Consider the following 21443-nt stretch of genomic DNA (forward strand, 5'->3'; position numbering starts at 1 on the left):
TACCAATCCTTGCTCTGGTTATTTGAAGATCTAAGAAGTGAAGGAAGATAGGTAGAGGAAAGAAGAAGGTGGGGAGAAAGAGACAGGGAGAGGGAGGAGGAGGGAGAGGAGGGGGGAAGGGGAGAGAGAAGGAGAGGGAAGAATATGCTTTCCCTACTCCCTGGCTGCATACCAATATTTTCCCATGAAACAGATCTGAACATTCCTATAACTAAATCTCCAAGACTCCTTTGACATTTCCTTTGTGTCTTTTTTTTTATACTGAATAGAAATCAGTCTAGTGTTGGGGTAATACAAAGGCTAGAGCTCAAGAGAATTAGGCATTTAAATATTGTCACCCAGTTTGGCTCAAGAGTAAGCATTGAAATTAAGGGAGGAGGTTTAGTCTGGGGTCATCTTCAGCCATCGTTTCAATCTCCATAATTTTCAAGTAAGTAAGAAATCATAAAATCTGAACATTAGCGTTAAAGGGTATATACCTTGTTGCTCAGTACAGAAGTAGCCTCCAGATAATCTGGAAAAACACATCCCCATATAAAGCAGTTTATTCTATATTTGATCATTCCCCAATCGTTAACCTGTTGTCCTTAGATTAAACAAACATTCGCTTCACACAAACTATATCTAACTGGTTTTTTTTTTTAAGCAGAAGCCATTTAGAAGATCTATCACGCCATTCCTGCTCAGATAAGCATGCTTAGGCCTTTTACAGTGTGCCTCGTTGGATATAGTCTCCAGATCCCCCCCTTTTAAGCACAAACCTGGTCTCTGTGTAGTTTGTAGCTTAATTAAAACCCTCTGCAGTTTCTTGCATGAACTCTTTTTGTGTGCCTCATTGTGTATCTGTACAATTGACATTATATTTAACTTCCACGGTGAGCTTGTATCTATCCTCAAAATCCATCTCCTTATGTATTTCTATCTAGTCCTTTTCTCAAACCTTAGTTTCAATGTTACACATTATTATTAAATGTGTTTCTGAGGAAGTTGGTACCATATGTCCTGGACATTTAATACCAGAAATATCTGTGTGTGTGTTTGTGTGTGTGTGTGTGTGTGTGTGTGTGTGTCTATATTATATACATATAATGTGAATGCATTTCTACACTAGTAAGCATTTACACATCTTATTAGTCTCTAATAAAGGCATTGAATGAAACATGGTACACTGTGAACTTTTGCAGTGATACCTTAGATTCTTCTCTTACTAGCAATCACTTTTAATGATCTCATTCAAACCTGAAGCAACCCATGCAATGTTTGCTATCATCCACCTTCTATTTTTTTTCTATCTTCTTTGAGGAGAAATCTTCTCAGATAGTCCTACTGAAATTCAGATTCCCTAAGGAATGATGTTTCTCTCATCTCCGCTTGTAGATGCCCTTTCTGAAAGGAAATGGGCTTAGTTAGGCATGACTTGCTTTTGTGAGCTCATGCTTACCTGTGGTTATTTCCGCTCTTTCAAAGGTCTCATAAATGACCTGCTTAACAGTGCGTTCTATACTGTTACCAAGGACCAATGCCATGCTCACTGGTCTTGACTTTCCAAGATTTATGTTTCACCCCCAGCCAATACTGCTGCCCACCTTCACTAAAAATTAAGCAATGTTCTTCTCTGCACCTCTTGCCTCTTCCCTAGGCCACAGTGACTTACATTCTCTCTTTTGAGCTTCAGAAGTGATTTGTCTGGGACTAGAAACTTGAACTCAATGGATGCAGCTATGGACTCTCTTATTATCTCCATGTCTATCTTAGACTTGAATTCTCTTTCCAGTTTAAAGATCATGCTCCTTGACAGAGATGTTAAGTAACTTGCCCACAGTCATACACCTAGTAAATTGACAGAGCTGGGATTTAAATCTGCTCTCTCCTATCTGACTCTGCAGTCTGGATCTTCACTGTAATGCTATGCTGTTTTCAAGTACCAAATGATTCATATGGTCTATGCGGGCAGTGAGTTTCACAGTGAGAGAGAGTTCTTCTAGCAAGAGTATATAAGGCAGGCTTTACCAAGCTGGTAGAATTCAAGATGAGTCTTACATATTGAGTATAATTTCAGTAGAAAGAGAAAAGTGATATATGTAAGTTCAAGTGGGAAAAATAAAGGAGATTGAGGATGGATCCCTGGGGAGAGAATATAATAAAGAAGAACAAAGAAGCCTGGGTCTGCTTCATAGACAGACTCCTTGGCTCATCACTAGAAACAATGACACCACAAATGGTCAAGAGACAGCCAGGATGCTCCTGCCTTCCCTTACAAACGATTAATTCACACTCTGTTGCTGGCTAGTTAATGTACCTTAAGGTTAGGCATGGTTTCTCTGATATACAGTTTGCTGTTCTACAAAAAGAGAATAATAACAGACCTATTTTAGAGCATCCGTGCGAGGATTAAATGAGCCATCTAATACATCTATCATTCTTATAATTATAACTGAAGTTCAAACAAAACAAACAAACAAAACAGTTCAGTTCTTGCTGTCATTAGTACTGTGATTCAATTATTCATTCAGTAAGCATTTTCTAATACTATTATTTGTCAGATACCATGCTAGGTACATGGCTAGAATGCTAAAAATCAAGAAACATGATCTCAACCATCAGTGAACCAAAGTTCATTGTTTTCAGTCTGTATTTCTGTTCTAAACAATAAACTGGGTGCATTTTCCTAGTCTAAAGCTTTCCTTTAGCATGTTCAATAGTGTCATTCTTTTTCAGCTCACACTTGGGCGGTCATGTTGGTGATAGTTTTTGAGTGTAGCTTCCGGTATTACTAGGACATACAATCTCACAGCAAATTCCAGCCTCTTCTGCCTCGTAACAAACTTTTTTTGCCCCCCTACTCCCACTCACTTCCACAACGTTCCCTGAACCTCAGGTGCAGGAGTGTTTTGCAGATGTATCCATTTGGACTGGGTTCCACATCTTTTTATTTTAATTTGTTGTGGTCTTTGTCTGTGGCAAAGAGAAGGTCCCTTGATGAGGGGTGAAGGCTACACCTACCTGCACATATAAGGACAAGTGTTTACAGGTTGTTGTTAGGGATTATGATAGTTTAGAAAATTAATGGTTGTAGATGGTCCTCTAATAACCATGACTTCACTAGCACTATGCAGTTAGCTAGGTTTCCAGTAGCAGTTTCACTTTTGTTGAGCAGGGAGAAGCCCATGAGGTCTCAACCCTAAACAAAGAGCAATAGGCAACTGAAGAAATCTGGGAGTGGGTGACATGGTCTTCCTCAAGGAAGAACACACCAGTTGGCTATCCAGTGCCAAATGGTCAGCCCTGAAAATATACATACAAGTAACAGTATATGGACTGAACACATTATAGTAACAGTATGAGAACTAAACAGATTATAGTAGTAGTATATGGAGTGAACAGATTGTATTTAGGAATATGTATGCATTGAATAATACACGTATGCATTGAAAAACAATTGGTGAAACAAGAGGCCATGAATTAAAGGAGAGCAGGGAGGGGTATATGGAAGCATTTAGAGGAGTAGAGAGATTAGATGTTGTAATTTTATTATAGTTTCATAAATCAAATGAAATGATAACAAAATATAATAAAAGCTTTAGAATTCTAGCTTTCTATACTTTTGTTTTTGAGACTTTCATTTATGACTTCTGTATTTGAATTATTATTTCTACCACTCCGCTTTATCCATCCAACATCTCCTTTTCTCTTTCAATTCGTGTATGTATGTGTACATGTTTGGTGTATAAATAAACCTAATAAGCCCACTTTGTGTTCTCCATATGTACAAGGGTTTAGAGCTATAGCATAACCTATCAGCAGGCATATCCTTGGAAAAGACTGCATATCCTGCAGTTTTTCATCCAGGGGTGTGGCATTGTGAAATTTCACTCACACACATGTTGGCAGGTCAACTGGTATTATTATCACTGTGCATTTCTCACTTAGATGAGTATATTGTTAAGATTTTCATGGGCACAACTCTGTAACTTATATAGAAGACACTACCTCACTGCAGATGTACTCTGGGTCTAACAATCATTCTACTGTCTGTCTTCTGTGATATTTCCTGAGCATTAGATATATTCATCTCATCGTATTATAGCTATATCAAGTAGAACTAGACACCACTGCCAAAGGAAGTGACTTTGATGCAGAGGTGAGAGCTACCTATATCTGTAAGTATAATAAAGATGTGTATTTAGAATGCAGTTAGAAAGTATATCTTTTAGAAAAATGGCAGTAGTAGGTGCTCCTCTAAGGTCTTGATTCCATCAGCCATGGGAAATTAATTAGATTTACTGTATTAGGCATGGATTACCTCCTACTAAATGGACTCTAATCCCAGTTAGAGGACCACTGGTTACCTCCAAGATACAAGAGGCACCACTTCATTTTGTGATACCTTACACAGAATATTCATATACTGTGAGAGCCAGTCCTCAGGCAGGAGGTTCTAGGTCATTTTCAGCTCAATTCTTCCAAACTCCATGTCTTAAATCTGTTGTCTTCAGAAATGGGGTCTATTTTCAAGTTCTAGAAGGAAAACAAAGGCAACAGCAATAGTTTGTATTGTTTTGGGAGTACCTTTTATTCTTAGCTAACAACTTGAAAAGAGGTTTCCCATTCCTAGTACTAGAGATTTTGTTAGATAGTTTGTGGCTCTTGGAGAGAACATGTCTACCCAAGTGGGGAACTTCATTTACACACACATGTACACACACACACACACACACACATTCACAATACATGTGTATTTTAAGCAAACATAAAATAATATTTTCTTATGACTTTTTCAAACACCCTTAGTTTTATTTATCACTGCCCCTTCTCTTTTCCTTTGAATTATCTTCCCTTGCTCCTCATTTAAAGACCCCCCTATTCCACTTTCCTAGTCCTTGTTCGTAATACCTGTATCTCACTATCTATGCCCTCTCTGGAGCTCCTAACCTACCACCCTCTTCCTCCCCCCCCCCCCACACACACACAGTGTCAATTTTACTTCCTTTGTCTTAAACTGCCCTTTTACAGAAATCTATGGGGCTACTGGTATGGAGTCTTTAGATAAAATAACCCAATATCTGTGGAACAAGTAAGTGTAAGTGGCCAGTCTCTGTCCAGTGCTATGTAGTTTGATGAATTCTATCTCAGTCTTCTCTTGTGTCTTTTGCTTCCTCCAGCATTCAGCCTAGCTGAATCATTTGCTCTATCCTGGGCCTTTTCCAACTCTAGAGTATAAAACGGAGCTTACTCCAGTGTACCAGTTGTGGTGGTTAAGTGCTCAGCAGTGCAGTGAAGTGCCATTCACATTTTGCTAACTAGCTGTATTCCTTGCCTCTTTTGAGTTTGCAATCCCCCAGGGCCAATAAAAGTGCGAACAGAAGCCACGAAGAGGATGGGCTGTCAACTTCCAAACCAAATAGCTTTGTGCCAGTGTGGGGTGGAGTTCAACCAAAGCTCTGAGAGAGAGTAAATGGAATTTTTCCCTGTTTGGCCTGGTTAACATAAAAATATGCTTCATTTGGGCGATCTTATTTAGTCAGGGGAAGCAATTCATTTGCCTTGTCATCCAACGGTTCTAGTTTCTCAATGTGAATCAAAAGAAATCTGTCTCTAGTGGTTTAAATTAAGAGTTACAGTGGCTGATACTCTCTGGCCATGACAAAACTACATAAAACAGTTCTTGGTCACCAAGGACTTTCCTCAACCGAAGGATGGTTTCCCCACTACTTGGCATTAGTTTACCTAGGCCTTTGCGTTCCATTTCTCAAAGCTAAACAAAAATTTCAGAAATAAAAGTATTGGACTATTGCTGAAATAGAAGTAGTACTTAGAATGGTTTGAGTAGAAGTGGTGTTTTTTTCTTTTATGTAGGACCTGGGGATGGCAACTCAACTTGTCAGGATTTCACTGCATAAACTATTACTCACTGAGCCATACACTTGGTCCTTGTGAGTACGTGTGTGTGTGTGTGTGTGTGTGTGTGTGTGTGTGTGTGTGTGTGTTGAAATACAGTTACATAGTTCTTGAGCATCAAATTTGTAGATGACAGCATTGTGTCACAAAGTCAAAATGTTCAACACAGCTGCATATTATTGTCTGCATCCTAACATAGAACATAACCAAGGTAAAGGCGGCTCCTGGGAAATAGCTCTGAGGAACAGACAAGAGTGAGCAAAGTTATAAACATAAGACAAAGCAAGAACTAAGATTATCCAGAACTCATGGGTCAGAAAACATTGTGCAACATATAGCACCTTCCAAAGTATAAAACAGTTATTTCCAGCATTTTCTGTATACATGCACTTCAATTCCATCAGACTTCAAAACCCCATGGGGACAAAAGCTCAGGATTATACACATTTACCCTTCCTAAACTGTGGAACCATAGGAATGAGGAACCAAGTTAATATGTACCAAATACTTGGTAAAGGCTTTTAAGACAATCATAGGGATATGAGCAGCAACTTAAGCAGAAACTTGAGATGGGACCATCACATATGTACACACCTGTGGACACACACACACAGAGGGGGGAGAGATTGGGTAGGGATACAAAGTGGGAGGGAGGAAGGGAAAGAAAGAGTGAGAAAGAGAGAGAGGGAGAGAATATATCAAATAAATTCATCTTTTTGTCTAGGGGAAAATGACAGGACTCTGTCAGAGTTTTACAACCATGCTCAGAACTTTTGAGATCTTATAGAATTAAGAAAAGACAGAAAGAGCTAGCTTTGAGTTGCCATTAATCCTGGGGCTGAAATAAAGATGGAGAGTTAGAAACAAAGAATTATGAAAACTTTCCACATACGGGGAAAAGAATTCTTTTCATCACAGGAAAAAGGTCATTCATCTGTCTTCCACTGATTTGGGATTTAAAAAAAAAAATGGATGAAGAAAGGCTATATCTTGTTATCACAAGACTGTGAAAAAGAAGAGTTGCTAAACTAATTAAGCCCCTCTATGCTGGGGGGGAGGGGTGGGAGATGAGGAAAGGACATGTTTGACTTAGTTAAAAGGTATTTTCCCAGATCTCTCCTAGACTTCTTTGGAAAGCTCAGTAAACTAATTATAAGCCATTTTTGTCCTCCCTTTTCTTCTGCAAATATTTGGGAGTATTAAGACTTCATTTAAAAATCTAGAATTCTGACTTTTCACTATCTTAAATTCCTTTCTACTCCTCAGTTTGAGCCAAGAAAGGACTGTGATTTCAAAAACCCCAAAGTACTAATTTTTTTTCTGGGGTGTGTGTGTGTGTGTGTGTGTGTGTGTGTGTGTGTGTATGCGTTAAATAAACAGCCTCAAGCCATGGAGGAAGGAAATAATAGAGTATTGCTTCTTTAAAAAAACATTTCAAACTCCACAGTTGCACACTTTTTTGGGGGGACATGTTGCCTCTAAATTGAAAATAACCATCAACTGATAGGTGATTCAAGGCTTTCAAAAATAACTCATCTTTATTAACCACTTAAGTGTTTGTGAATTAATAAAAATAGTTTTTTAAAAATATAGGTAATATTTGTAAGAAACTCGACTGGAAACAAGCCCAGTTTTAAAAACAAAGAACAAATTAATGTTTGCCAAGGGCTGAGGATGAGTACTTCAGGGGACAATAATGAGGACATGTCACAAAGGTCCTTCAGATGATGGCATTGATCAGTGACAGGACCATAAGCGGTAATCCTTAGACTTAATGTGGTGACAATGTCTAGATCCAAATGCATGTATTCAGTTAACTATAAATAAACTGAGAAATCTCAGTGAGTTCTGTCAAGGTCACTGTGCTATCTAGAATATTTACAGAATTACATCATAGTAGATGATATCATGGTAGAATATCTATGCTTGCTTTCATAATAGAATTTTACAAAATTATACCATAGTAGATTATATAAACAGTAGAATATTTATGATACTATAGTATAATTTTACAGAATGTTAATTCAGGGGAAAACTGAAGAAAGAGTAAACTAGATTTTGGTACAGTGTCTTACAACTAGAAATGAACATTCAATTATTCTTTTTTTTAATAAAATAATGTGTAGTGAAAAAATTGACCCATAATTTAAATGTATGCTCTCTAGTCTAATGAACATCTTTATATATATATATATATATATATATATATATATATATATATATATATATCTTGTGCATTAGCCATTTTGAAGCAGCTCATCTAAGACTTAGAGACACCATATTAAGACTTTCAGCTCAAAGGAACCATTCTCAAGGGAGCAGCACAGGTCACTGACCCTGGCTGAATGCAACAGAATGAGAGTGTAGTGTGAATTTAGAAGGAGCAGATTTCACGGTTGGGGGCCTTTCACTTCAGGCTAGAACTTTGCAAATCCTTCTGCTTTAAGATAGGAGAATAAACTCTACTCTCAAAGATGTGGCTACAGGTTTCAAGAGGTTCCAGCCAGAAATGTCTATATAGGAGTTATTGGGCTCTGTGAAAAATGACAATGTAGGTACTCTTTTTCAAAATAAGTGGGAATTTAAGAAAGCAAACACAGAACATTAAACCAGGCACAGCTCCCAGAAGTAGAATCCTATACATGTCTTGCTCTCAGATAACATTTATCATAAATGCCCACTATGTCAACTAAAAAGGAGACCATTACTTCTTTCTTAGGCCAATGTGGCCCTTTGAGGCCTATTGACTCTGTAGTCTTTAACAGTGTTGGAAATCCCTACAGATTTTTGTGCACTGGCTGTCTAGTTTAGTTTAGTTTAGTTTAGTTTAGTTCAGTTCAGTTTAGTTCAATTCAAAGAGCTCTGTTTGTTATTTCAGAGGGTATGGATTTGGTTCCCAGCACCTATATGGTAGTTAACAACTATCTGTACCTCCAGAATCATGGGATCTGACATCCTCTTCTAGCCTCAAGAGGCACTACACAAATGTCATACACAAATTTGTACTCAGGCAAAACACTTGTGCACATAAAATAAAAATCTAAAAACAATGGTTTTTATAAATCCCTGGTGATAACCCCTACCAAGAAGATATCTGCAATTGAACACCAACTTGCAAAGAAAAATTAGTTTTCTTCAGTGGAGCCTCAGTTGTCATATTAACCATTCTTCAGGGTAAGCCCAGTGCCTAGCAGTAGATGGCTAACATAAAAGGAACTCAATGACCTTTTTGCTTCATATTGCTTTGTTTGGTAAGTTTTTTTGTCTTATTGGTCTTTTGCTTGTATGTTGTGGTTTCTAATTGTGTATGTGTGTGTTTCTTGTGGGTTTTTTTTGTTAATTTTTGTTTAATTTTTACCTCTGTGTGTGTGTGTGTGTGTGTGTGTGTGAGAGAGAGAGAGAGAGAGAGAGAGAGAGAGAGAGAGAGAGAGAGAGAGAGAGAGAAGTTGGAGATGCTTTGGGGGTGGTCTGGGTGGGAGGAGTTGGGGTTGGGGGAAAGGCATGTTCAGGAGTTCAGGATATATTGTGTGATTTCTTTTCAAAAACAAAACTCCCTGGTGATAGACAAATGAGACTGCAGCCACACTCCTAGCTCAGGGCATTTCTCCAAAAACTAAAAATCTCTAAACATGACACAACAAGCAAATACAGGACTCAAGGGTACAGAGAAAAGCAAGCAACCCAAGCACCCAAGAACTTGAGGTAATTGTGCTGTTTTAATTATCTGAGTTTGTTTTCTAGAGACCCATATATTTCACACAAGATGCTGTAGAAGCCTCCAACCTGAAACTCTCAGCAGACAGAATAAAAATATTCCAGAGAAAGTGTTTCCTATAGCCACACAACTAGAAAAGGAGTAAGCTAACAAAAGAAAACATTTTGTGGCAATATCCATCCTAATGCAACTGACCATCAGTGAAATAAGTGCATGCCACTCCTGCGGAATTCCATGGACTGGATTTGGTGTATGTATGTCCTACCTGTAATATACTCAGCATTTTAATCTGCCCATGAGAGCAGTACAGCAGAGAGCCGAGCCTCCACCTCCATGCAGCTGCAAAGACAGTAAACAACGTGATGGAGGATGGGGCTAACAGTTTCTAATACTTACTAATCAGTTCCAGCCCTTTAAATCAACAAGATCCATGCATGTATGAATTCACAGAGACTGAGGTAGCATGCACAGGGGCTCCATAAGACTGCACCCGATGGGGTCCAAGTACTGAAAGAAGTGAACATGGAATAGAAAGAAAATTTAGTTTTCTCCAAAAGGATCTCACTGGGGAAGAAAACAACTCTTACGGGTAGACTGCATGTCCAGACTAGATGGCAACAGAAAAGGAACTCCACGGTGTCTTCAGAGACCCACTGTTTCAATTTTATGACATAATTTTTTCTTTTTAAAAAAATTCTACCTTAGCCTAGCAATGGTGGAACATGTGCCTTTAATCCTAGCACCAAAGAGACAGAGGTAGGTGGATCTCTGAGTTAAAGGCCAACCTGGTCCAGAGAGTGAGTTACAGGACAGCCAATGCTACACAGAGGAACCATATCTCAAAAAATCAAAATAAATAAATAAATAAATAACAATTTATATAAATTTATAATATATATAAATTCAAAAAGCTGAGGCCCTTTGAATTTTAATTTTTAAATATTTATGTATAATATTTGTTTATTGTGCAATGACAAGACATGCAGAAACAAAGGAAAACTTATGTGGAGATCAGCAATCTTGTGGTTTACTGGGATTGAACTCAGGACTTTAGCCTTAGTGGAAAGTATCTTTATCTATTGAGCCATCTGACTACCCCAACAGTATTATTTAAAGATGGAATTCTTCAGCTCATCATTACTCACCTATTTACTCATATGCTTGAACTTTGCCTATGAGAAAATTGATTTCTCTGAGTAGTGACAGTCGAAAGTGTCCACACACATGGCCAAATGTTATCTGGAGAGGAATAGCCCCAGTTGAGAATCACCGTTTTAGGATAAACTGACAGAATTGAGGATTGCTTTGATAGAAGAAAGCTTTTTGACTCCTTATTTGCTTCCAAGATCCCTTCAGAGCTAGCCTTACTGAAATTTCAGCCTTGGTTTATGTTGCCTGGCTGAAGCTCACACTATACTGCACTGAATTATGTCCTTTCTGGACAGTTTTTCATGTGCTCCTTCTCTATCCTGACTGCCTTTCCCTGGTCAAATGCCTCAAAGCTGTAGAGCTCATTACAGGCCTTTACTTGCTTTTGGGTTTTTTGTTTTGTTTTGTTTTCCATCTTTATTTTGAAGGCAGGGAGTATGCCACATTCATCTTTGTAGCTCCACTGCTCAAGATTGAAGGAATGACCCTACAACATATAGAATGACTTCCTGATCCACAAGAAGACATAGAAAATATAGAAGGGCTAGGGTTTCTTAGCTCTCTGATTGCTTGCTTCTGTTCTGCTTGGGAGCGAGGGGAAAGAAGCAGAAATGTAATCTCCTCATTGTATGCAACTCACTTGCTGGTAGAACTAAGTGCGACTATTTTTAAGGTACATTAAAAAAAAAAAGGTAGAGCACATGTGCAGGAAAAGCAGGTAAAGATGGGAGTTGGAGAACATAAGGAGGCACAGGACAGTTAGCACACAATGAATAAACCAGAGCCCAGACCATGCAGACTTGATTCTTTCCTAGTGGTGCGCATTGTGGGCTTGCCCACTCTGAGCTCTAGCTCAATTTGACTTCTTTAACTACAGAATAAAGAGAAAGGAACGATTACAAGTGCGATGGCATCTTTAAACTGCTAAGAGAATCAGTGGGTCAACAGCAGCTCCCTGTACCAACTGATCTGATAGTCCAAACAAAGGGAGACAACTCCACCTTAGGACTTTTGATTAAGCCTGCTGCCACTGCCCATCTATCACACGCCATAGGTTTCTCCATTGTTGTCTGGCTTAGTTGTCACCTCAGTAAACTAGATCTCTTTGAGGCAGAGCTAATCTGCAAACGCAGACTTTCAGGCAGGGCCTGGCTACTTGTGTCATGCTTCCATGGTTACCTGGGCCTGGGTTTGGGTTATCTGGGCCTTCAAAGTAAACTTTCTTCTTCCATACATTCCACTTGTCCCTCTTTAGAGATTCTGACTCCTGACACACACCCCATCCTTAAGGACATAGACACCTACAGGAAAAGGGCATCTGCAAGTGCTTCTGAGATCATTGTGGTCATATACCTAAAGCTTCCTTACTCGCCAGGGACATCTCTTTGAGGAATATGTGAGTCTTGATCTGGGCCTTTCAGAGGACAGGAAGGCCCATTGAGGCACATGCAAAGATCGGTAGAGCTTTACAGTTTGAACTCATGAGGAAATGTGATTTTCTTTGAGATGGGTTTCAGAGTCCATGCTGGCAAACAATGGGTGATCTGGCGGGGCAGCTTAAATGTAGAGCACGTTTACATGAGTGCTGCAAGCTGGTATGCGGAGACGGGAGCCTGTTCGGCCAAATATAGTTGTAAAGACGCCATAGATTCGTTGGCTGGGCATCTGGGAATCCTGCCACTGGGTGGGGGTGGGAGTGTAGGATTTAAATGTTTCTGTTAAGTTTCTCTGGAATAGACATAGTAAGCAAGATACACCCAAGACAAAATGTGTACCCTGGGTCCCTTCCTCTCTATTGATTGCCCTCGCCTTTTCTAGCTTCATTCTGTTGTTCTCCATGAAGAGCCTTTGCCGCTTGTCACTGACAAGACATTTCTCCAAGACAACCTTCCACAGGAAGCATCTTTTCCTCTCTGCCCTTGAACCTTCCACTTACTCACACAATATCACATTTTTTTTTTCTCACATTACCAGTCAAGAGACAAAGCCTCAATAACGGTAACGGTTGTTCATGCTCTAATAATGCTGAAATCTGAAATGAGGACATACGAGATGCCTTTGCTGGAATTGGGAGGGAGGGGGCTGACAGGAGACTTGAAGTTCAGAGATGGGGGTGGTGAAGAAAGGGTGAGCAAGAGGGTAGGGGTGGAAATCCGAGAAGGTGGACTTTTGGTGACCTTCTCATAAGGATAGCCTTACTTATTTATGAACAATTTTACCACCACCCCTTATTTTGGCCACCTTGTCCCTTCATTCTAGGATCCTGCCACAAAGAGCTATCTTGATTAAACAGCACTACTATGTAGAGAAAACTCCCCATTTGATTTGGGAATAGAAAATCTTCCCATGCTGTCGAGGACCTCGCAGAACTGATCCTGCTGCTGCTGTTGGAGCTCATTTCACAGCTCCCTTGGACACTAAAATTAACAGATGGGACACTTCAATCAGGGGCACAGTTGTCAGAAACCACAGTTTAAATCAGTCACAGACAACTGTTTCATTCCCCACACTTGCCTGGGTGTAACAACTGCAAGAATGTCTCTGCTTAAATTACACCGAGTGACACCACAGGGAGAGAGACATGTCTAGGCTGTATTCATTTGCAGTCCTTTCTGAGCTGCTTTTAGAGCAGGGACCAGCAGCTTTTCCACCATATTGGGCTAAGCTTCTGACCCAGGCTCCTTTTATCAAACCAGTGCCTGTGGCTTTATATATGGAAACAATGGTAATGTGGGAGAGTGATGAGAGGCACATGGAAAAGGATATAGTGGGCAATTAGTAGCCAATGACAGAGTAGGACTGGGTGACAACTGATAAAAAGAAATGATGAGAAAGTTCTTCTACTTGTCATTCCTAGCCTATGGTCCTGCAATAATTGTTCTCCAGCTCTTCAGTAATGCAGTGCATCATTCCTTCCTTCCTTCCTTTCTTCCTTCATTCATTCAGTCATTTGTTGAATAGCCACTGTGTGTCAAATACTAAAGACACAGAAATGGATAAGCCACTCTTCTTTTAGGGAGTTCACAATCCGGTTTCTATTCCTAGTAACTGAATTATTCATCTTGCCTAGAAGTCACTGTGATTCAATTTCACTAGATTTGGCTGATGCCAGACACCACACTGGACTGGTGGGTTGTATGCAGAGCTACAGAGAAAACTCAGATGTGGTCCCTTGCCTCAAAAGCTGCTAATATAGTGGCATAGACAGAAACAGATGTGTGTTCTTTTGTATTTGGTGTGATTAAGGGGTGTTTGGCTTAGGTGAGTTTCTAGACAACTTCTACCCTATCCCTGTTCTAGAAGACAGATGTCTGATTTGAGGAGGGTCAGGCCTGAGAATAAGGCAGATCTTCACATGTGAGATTCACCCTGTGGCAGTAGGAGGCCGGTAAACATGAGTTATTTTGTTGGGGGGGGGGAGGAATTCTCTCTTTCATTATGCCATTCACACAGGAAAAAAGAACTCAAGATACTGAAAAGTTAGTGAAATGAGCCAGAGAGACCTCAACTGAGTCCACCATTCCTGTGGCTTATGCGCTTCGGTGTTTCTTAAGCTGATAGTCATCCTTTCAATTTGCTGTCACCTTGTATTGGCAGCAGTGCATCTGGGGGTCTCTGAAGGTAGAAAGTAGTGCCCTCAAGCAGTTTCTCACTGTTAAGGAAATCTAATAGGAATCATATACTCAGCCAAGACAAAGCCACAGAAAGCTCAGTAAGCTATCATGTTTCTTTGCTTTTGATTGAAATTGTATTAGCTCTGTGCGGTTATCTCATATGGATTAGAAGCTGGGTGAGGAAAACATTGGGAAAATGAATTATTCTGTAATAAGTGTAGCTTTAGCAGATACAAATCTTTCCAAATGTGGTGCTCACAGGGGAAAAATAATAAAGAAAAAGATCCTTGGTGGTGAGGAGGTTGGAAATCACTAGCCTTCTCATCTGGATGCCAAAGTTTGGCTGCAGATTCAAAGCGTATGACCACAGAATCCTGGGATTATTGGCATCTGACACCCCTGATGTGGTTCCTGTTGGAAAAGTAAACACGCTCTCTCCCCAGCTTTCTAAAGTGTTATACATTAACCTGCTTACAAAGCTCCATTCACGGGGGGACAGGTTTTTTTTGGATCGCGGTTTACTGTGTTTTTGTGCCTGCAGTGAAAGAACATTTCAGAGGAAGCACAGGCTTGCCTCAAGTCCACAAAGCTATGCTATTGCCGGACAAGCACAGAGCTCCTTATAACTTACAGAGCTGGAACAAGCTGTCCACACCTCTCCCCTTCTCATTGATGCCATTCATCAAGTACCTCTGAACAGGCTTGTTCCGTGAACACACACAAAATAGACTAAGAATAAACACTGGGGGTAAGTAAGGGAGATAGAACTCTGTAGAAGATAGGGTGATTTGAAAGAGACTAATTGGAAAGTTGTTTCCATTCTTTCCATAGCCTGAAGATTATTTTAAAGGAGACTTAGAAGTAACACTGAGGAAAATTTAAGACCGGGTGGAGCTGAGGTTTCTAGAGAGAAAAAGCACTCCCAAGAAAACATTGACCTCAGCCTACAGTTTGAAAGAACTCTGAAAAAGTACAGTTATAACAAAATCCACATGACATGGAAATTGGAGTATCTCTGTCTGTCTCCCTCCCCTCCCCCCTGTATATGAGAGAGATGTACAACATATACAATATGTAATCACAAACTCAAATTAAATATTCATTTTATCCCATAATTACCTTTTTGTGCTAAGAACAGCAACTGACATCTTAAATGTTCTTGTAAAAGAGTCTATCTTATGTTTATTATGTGTACATGTGTGTGTTTAACATATGTCTGAGTACTGGCAGGGGTCAGAAGTGGATATCAGATCACCTAAAGCTGGAGTTACAGACAGTTGTGAGCCACCATAGGTGCTGGACTCAGGTCTTCCAGAAGAACAACAAGCCCTCCTAACCACTGAACATCTCTTCAGCCCTCCAGCCAACATTTTTTAGATGAAGAAAATGTATTAAAACTGGAAATTGAACCTAGCAAATATGAGGCCTACAAGCCACAGGTCTAATTAAATGATTTCTTCAAATTCCTTTGAGTTCAATATATTTGTGTTGCAGCCCTCTTGGAGATGAGCCTTGTCTTAAGCTTTGGGGGAGAATTTCTTTGTCTTTTCCTATTAGTTTTGGGTTTCTTGAAAGAAGAGGCCTCATGTTTAATTTCATCTTCCTTTAATAACTACATCTTCTTTGCTGTGTTTTTCATTCCCATATTGCCTGCCTTGTTAGGTGACAACACAAAATGGAAACGACAGCCTCAAATCTTGAAACCTCTTTGTCATTACAGCTACAGAAAATCCTAAACTCAGATTTTATGGCAATCATAGGGTAGGAATTATTGTAAAAGTGGTTTATCATGAAAATTATAAAAAGGTCATTCAATCGTCATTTCCTGGATATGTAACTATTGGCTGGTCATTCCATCTCTCTGAGCCTGTTTCCCATGTATAAGCATGAAAACAATGTCACCCACCAGCTTTGGTGAAGTTCATTCTAGATAGCACATGATGGGTACAGAGCACTGCAAGTGGCTCAGCAGGGGAGACACCCTGAATAACTGATAGCCCCGATCACTTGTCCAGTTCAACTGCAATGCAGCCTGAGCCCCTGATGTTGGATTCCACTTTTAGAGAGACAGACACTTAGGTGTGAACAGGACTTCCCCATCTCTGTTCCAAGAGTACCCACATCCTGGGTTCTGTGAGAGCCTGCCTCTGGCCAGCAGCAAGCCTTTAGATGTCCTAGTATCCTTCAGCTCTCTCTGGCTCAGAGTTCCTCCTGTCATAATTCACATCTTCCAACCAGAATGTAAAGTTTTCCTCCCTAATCAGCCCTCAGATTTTGTTCTTCTTCAAGCCCTGTTGAAGCTACCTCCTCAAAATCTCTACGACTTCACCTCCTTTATGTCTATATGGCCACTACTCTTGCTAAGCTGACATAATGCATCATCTAGATTGTGACATCAGCCCCTGAGGAACTTCTCGTCTCATGTTCCCATATCCCTCAAGCCCAGCCTCCAAACGGCAGCAAGAGGAGTGACTTTTAACTACACTTTTATCTGTTCCTACTTAAAACTCTTTATGACTCCCTGAGTGCTTTTTGGGGTGGGGGATCCAAATTCCTTAGTTTAGCTCATAGGCCCCGCATGGTCTGGCCTCTGTCTGCCCCCTTGGTGTCACCTCTTACCTCCCCTTCTCTGTCCTGCTGCACATTTGAGCCATGTTGGATTTCTTTCAATTGCTCCAACACTGAGTACTGTTTTCTTTCCCTCAGGGACTTCGCACATTCCTTCTTCACACCTAGAATATTTTCTTCTCTTCAGCTAACCTATTCACCTTTGGGTTTCAGCTAACTTGTCCGTTCTGTTGGAAAGGCACTCAGCCCTGATAGGGGAGACCAGCTCTTCTCTGTGATTTGGGTATCCTGTGTGATGCATCTGCTATGCTATGCTCCATTGCGTCACAACACATGACCCAATGTGCCACAATGAATGTTGGCTAAGAAATATTTGGAGTTCTAGGCTATATGTCACCGTGTCTATTTACCAGCTAGAACCTAGCATGGGACCTGGCAAATTTTTTGTTCTATATTTTTCAAGGGAATGATTTTCAGTTGACCTTTACAACATGGTTTCCAACTAACCCACCCTCTTACACTGCATACTGCCACTGCTCCATCCTCACTAAAGGTCTTTCTGATCTCCAAACACGTTAGAAATAGATCATACCTCTTTGTCTTTGCTCATGCTGGCATTTCTGTCAGAAATGTCTCATCTCACCCTTTGCCTAACAAACTTCAGCTTATTTAAGCCCCAGCTCAAGTTTCACCTCCTGAGTGAAGCCTGTGCTTGAAGGGAGCCATTAAAGTAAAGATTTATTCTAGTCCGAGTAATTCTTAGCTCATTTTTCATCATTAATGCTTTATTATACTAAAGCTTATATCTTCCAGCCTTCATCACACCACTCCAACACTCTTTTGAGGGCTCTCAGCTCCTTGCAGTGCCTCCAATCACAGTGTTTCCGTAAGGCTTTGGGGACTGTGTGTGCCTGTGTGTATGTTTCAGTTTCTCCCTCCCCCAGATGACTGTGTGGACATTGTATGACTATAATTCTTCTCCTGCCCCTGGCTCTTGGTAAGGGGGCTTTGGCTCATTTCTTCAATTAAAGTAAGACATAAATCCTGTCCCTTCCCCCACCCTTTGTCTTGTTCCTGCCAGTGTGCCCACTCATTACTGAGACAAACCAGGGCTGCTTCTCTTTCAGGAAACATCATTTTCCTAATTAGCCTTTGATTGGAAACAGTGCCATTTCAGCAGGCTGCTTTAAGGACCTGTTGATGATGGGCAGCCAGGTCATATGGAAAGAGCACTCACGCAGGAGTCAGGAGTCCTCAGTGCTAGCCATCTCTGCCTCTATGTTTGAGCATGAATATATTATTTTTATTCCCAAGCCTCCATTTCTTCCTTCTCTGAACAATGGGTGCCTTGACCTTAGTATTTTGCTACTGAAAGTGTGGCCCATAGGCCAGAAGCCTAGAAAAATTAATGAGTAGCTCAGGAAAATTGTAGAACCTGGTTTCCCCACAGCATCTAAATCAGGCTTTACATTTTCACAAGATGCTCCAGTGATACCATCCACAGCAAAGTTTAGGGAGTGCTATACAATTCACAGATGAAATAATCATTGAAGCCCTATACAATTTCCCAGCCTGCTGGTTAGTCTAACAAAGCTGGGTTGAGACAAAGTCCTGGAACTAGCCTTTGTTATTTCCCGCCCCCCCCCCCAAGAAACTTAGGAAAACAATGGGCATAATGGTTTATAAAGGCCTGTCCACCTTTGACAGTGTGCAATTCTATATGCACTGGTTCATTTCAGGACAAAGGTTATGGACCTTAATTCAGAAATGTAGGACTCACCCCTTTTGGTCCATAAAAGCATTCTCAGAACTATTTGGGGGTGCATAAGCAGGGAAAAGAAAGGATTACAATGATTTAAGCTGACTCCTCTTGATTGGTGAAAACCAACAGCCTGTATGGTTTCAAGGAGAAATTACTGCCTTACTCCAGGAGGTCTCTTTGCAGAAGTGTCCTGAAAACAATGGACTCCAAATGAAGGGGCACGACTTCTTCCACCCTGTCATGGAGATAAGAGAGTACAGAGAAAACCTGGGGAAGCCACTCTCTTAAAGGAATCCTATTTTCCACATGCTCAATGGCTGATGTGTGGCCTGACAAGGGACATTTTCCAGTGTGTGTGTGTGTGTGTGTGTGTGTGTGTGTGTGTGTGTGTGTATTTATGGGAATTCTTTTTTAGAAATGTATAAAAACAAAATCACATTTGGTTATATGTTTAACAAATCACCTTTATTTGGAAAGAGGCAGGGGCGAATTACATAAGATCAGGCCTGCCCTGGAAAGTTCAGGGCAGAAATTTGCCAGTTTTCTCTTCATGTTTGGGTTTGTTTTTCTTATAAATATGCGTTAAGTTCCGTTGCTGGTAGGTTTTGGCTACGTCTGACATTTAGACAGGTGGAGGAATGTGGAAGGGCATTCAGAGGGTATTTTTCTAGGCAAGGAAATAAGGGTAGACTGTGTCAGCAAGACTGAAGTGTGAATGAGCACTGTAGCGCCAGGGCTGCAGTCAGGGGGCAAGGCCTGTAAGAAGCTACTGAGCTGTCCAGAATAGAGAGGACTCAGCAAACAGGGGGGATTCAGGCTGAATTAATCAAGCCTAGGTTTTCTTTCTTTCCTGTTTCCCATTTTTTCCATATTCCAAGTGGCCCACTAATTTCTGAATTTGTACATGCAAAGTCCTATAAATCACCACATCTGTTCAACTCAGGTCCCTATCTTGTCTCCTCGCAATAACTGGAAAGAACTATTATTTACTTTTGTAAGTTTGTTCTTGAATTTTAAAAACTAAATTTCTCTAAAAAAAAACACAAACAAAAATCCCAGTAATTTTAAAAATCTTATGAAAAAAGTAACAAATATCTTCAGTGAATTTTAGGTAAAGATGCAAGCAGTGGCCCCAAAGGGCTCATGAGATTGTACATTCTAGCCAAGTGTTCATTTGTTTGTTGTTTGTTTTGTATCTCTTTTCCTTTTGATCCATGAATCACACTTCACTGTATGGATTATACTTTATGCCTTTTTAAATTTTAATTTAATTTTTTTTACTTACTCACTTTAAGTCCTGCTCTTAGGGAAAAAGAAATAGAATTTACCACATAGAGTTGTATAACATCGAGTTGCCAAATGAGGGAGGGCTCCAGAACCTTCTCATAGGACTAGTTCACCTAGAATCACTGGTTCTTACTCTAACAGTTTCGGATACAGTCTCTGTAAGGAGGGGCTTGCTTGATGGTCAGCATTACCCACAAGCTTCTTAGGTGGTGCTGATGAACTGTTCCTGGATAACGTTAAGAAGAGGATGAAAGGTGAGGGGAGATTGGGTGCTCTTAAGAAAAACTCCCTTCAAATACCAAATACCTGGTTTTTATAACTCAACTCATATCCATTTCTCCTTTTCTTCATTCTTTTAGGCTAACCCACCATTTGCAGCAAACTAGAATTCAAAAGAAAACAGATAGATTTGACTTGAAGCCTTGCAGGATTAGTTACCTTAAATTTTGCTTGATTGGGATATTGGGGGAAAAAAACCCTATTTACTTCTCTGACCAAGTTTTACAAAAAGAACCTTTTCAATCACTAAATTGGAAAAGGGATATGGTTTCAAATCTAAATATAGTCTTTTAAATTGAGTACATTGCTTCTGGAAATACACATATGCACACAATGTTCAACTAATTTTTCTCTTTCCACCAGAGACTGATGAAGTTTTAAGGAATTTTTGTTTTTATTTAAATAAACCTAATAAGTTTACATCTAACTTTTAGTTGAATTAGGAATACCAAGAAATTCCATCTTGATCTACTTTGTTTCAGCCAGACTGATGTTCATGGGACTTGTTAAATACTGTGTCGGGGAGAAATTCCTAATCCTCTCAGTCTGGGAGGGTACCTATGGATGCTTCTTCAACAATGGTTAGGTATACAATGTAAGGCTAGCCCTAACAAAATTGTGTGGATCAAAGTGGCCCCGAGACCTCAGCCTCTTTTATGTGTTCTGTTTTCTTCTATACTTTTCATCCATCTTGTCCAAAGCCTCACATCTCATGTGAGAAGTTAGTCATTATGGCCAAGGGTAAATCCAAGATTAATGAATTTAACATCTATGTGTCCCTTCTCCCAGAGTGGTTATACCAGTAACCTCCTGATGAACAACATTTAAAGATATTTTCAGAAAATATGAAAAGTCTTTCTACACCTTCTGAAAAGCACAGAAATAGACATTGCCTCTTATTTTGTGACATACTTATCTTAACCAAAATATTTTTTTACACAAAAAGAGATTTGATCCCTGCTCAACTACAGAAGAGATCCAGGATCTTATATGCTGCAGACATGGTGTGCTGTTAATTATGGTATTTCCATCATACATTGATTCTCAGCTTCCTCATCTATAAAATTAAGGGGTTGAACAATCTAATGTCTAACTTTCCTGCCAGCTCAGATATTTTGTGGTTATATGATCATTGGCCCAGTGATTGAAAAATGAGAATGTCAGCCAGAAA

This window comes from Arvicanthis niloticus, chromosome X, assembly GCF_011762505.2.
Source record: "Arvicanthis niloticus isolate mArvNil1 chromosome X, mArvNil1.pat.X, whole genome shotgun sequence".
Classification (NCBI taxonomy): domain Eukaryota; kingdom Metazoa; phylum Chordata; class Mammalia; order Rodentia; family Muridae; genus Arvicanthis; species Arvicanthis niloticus.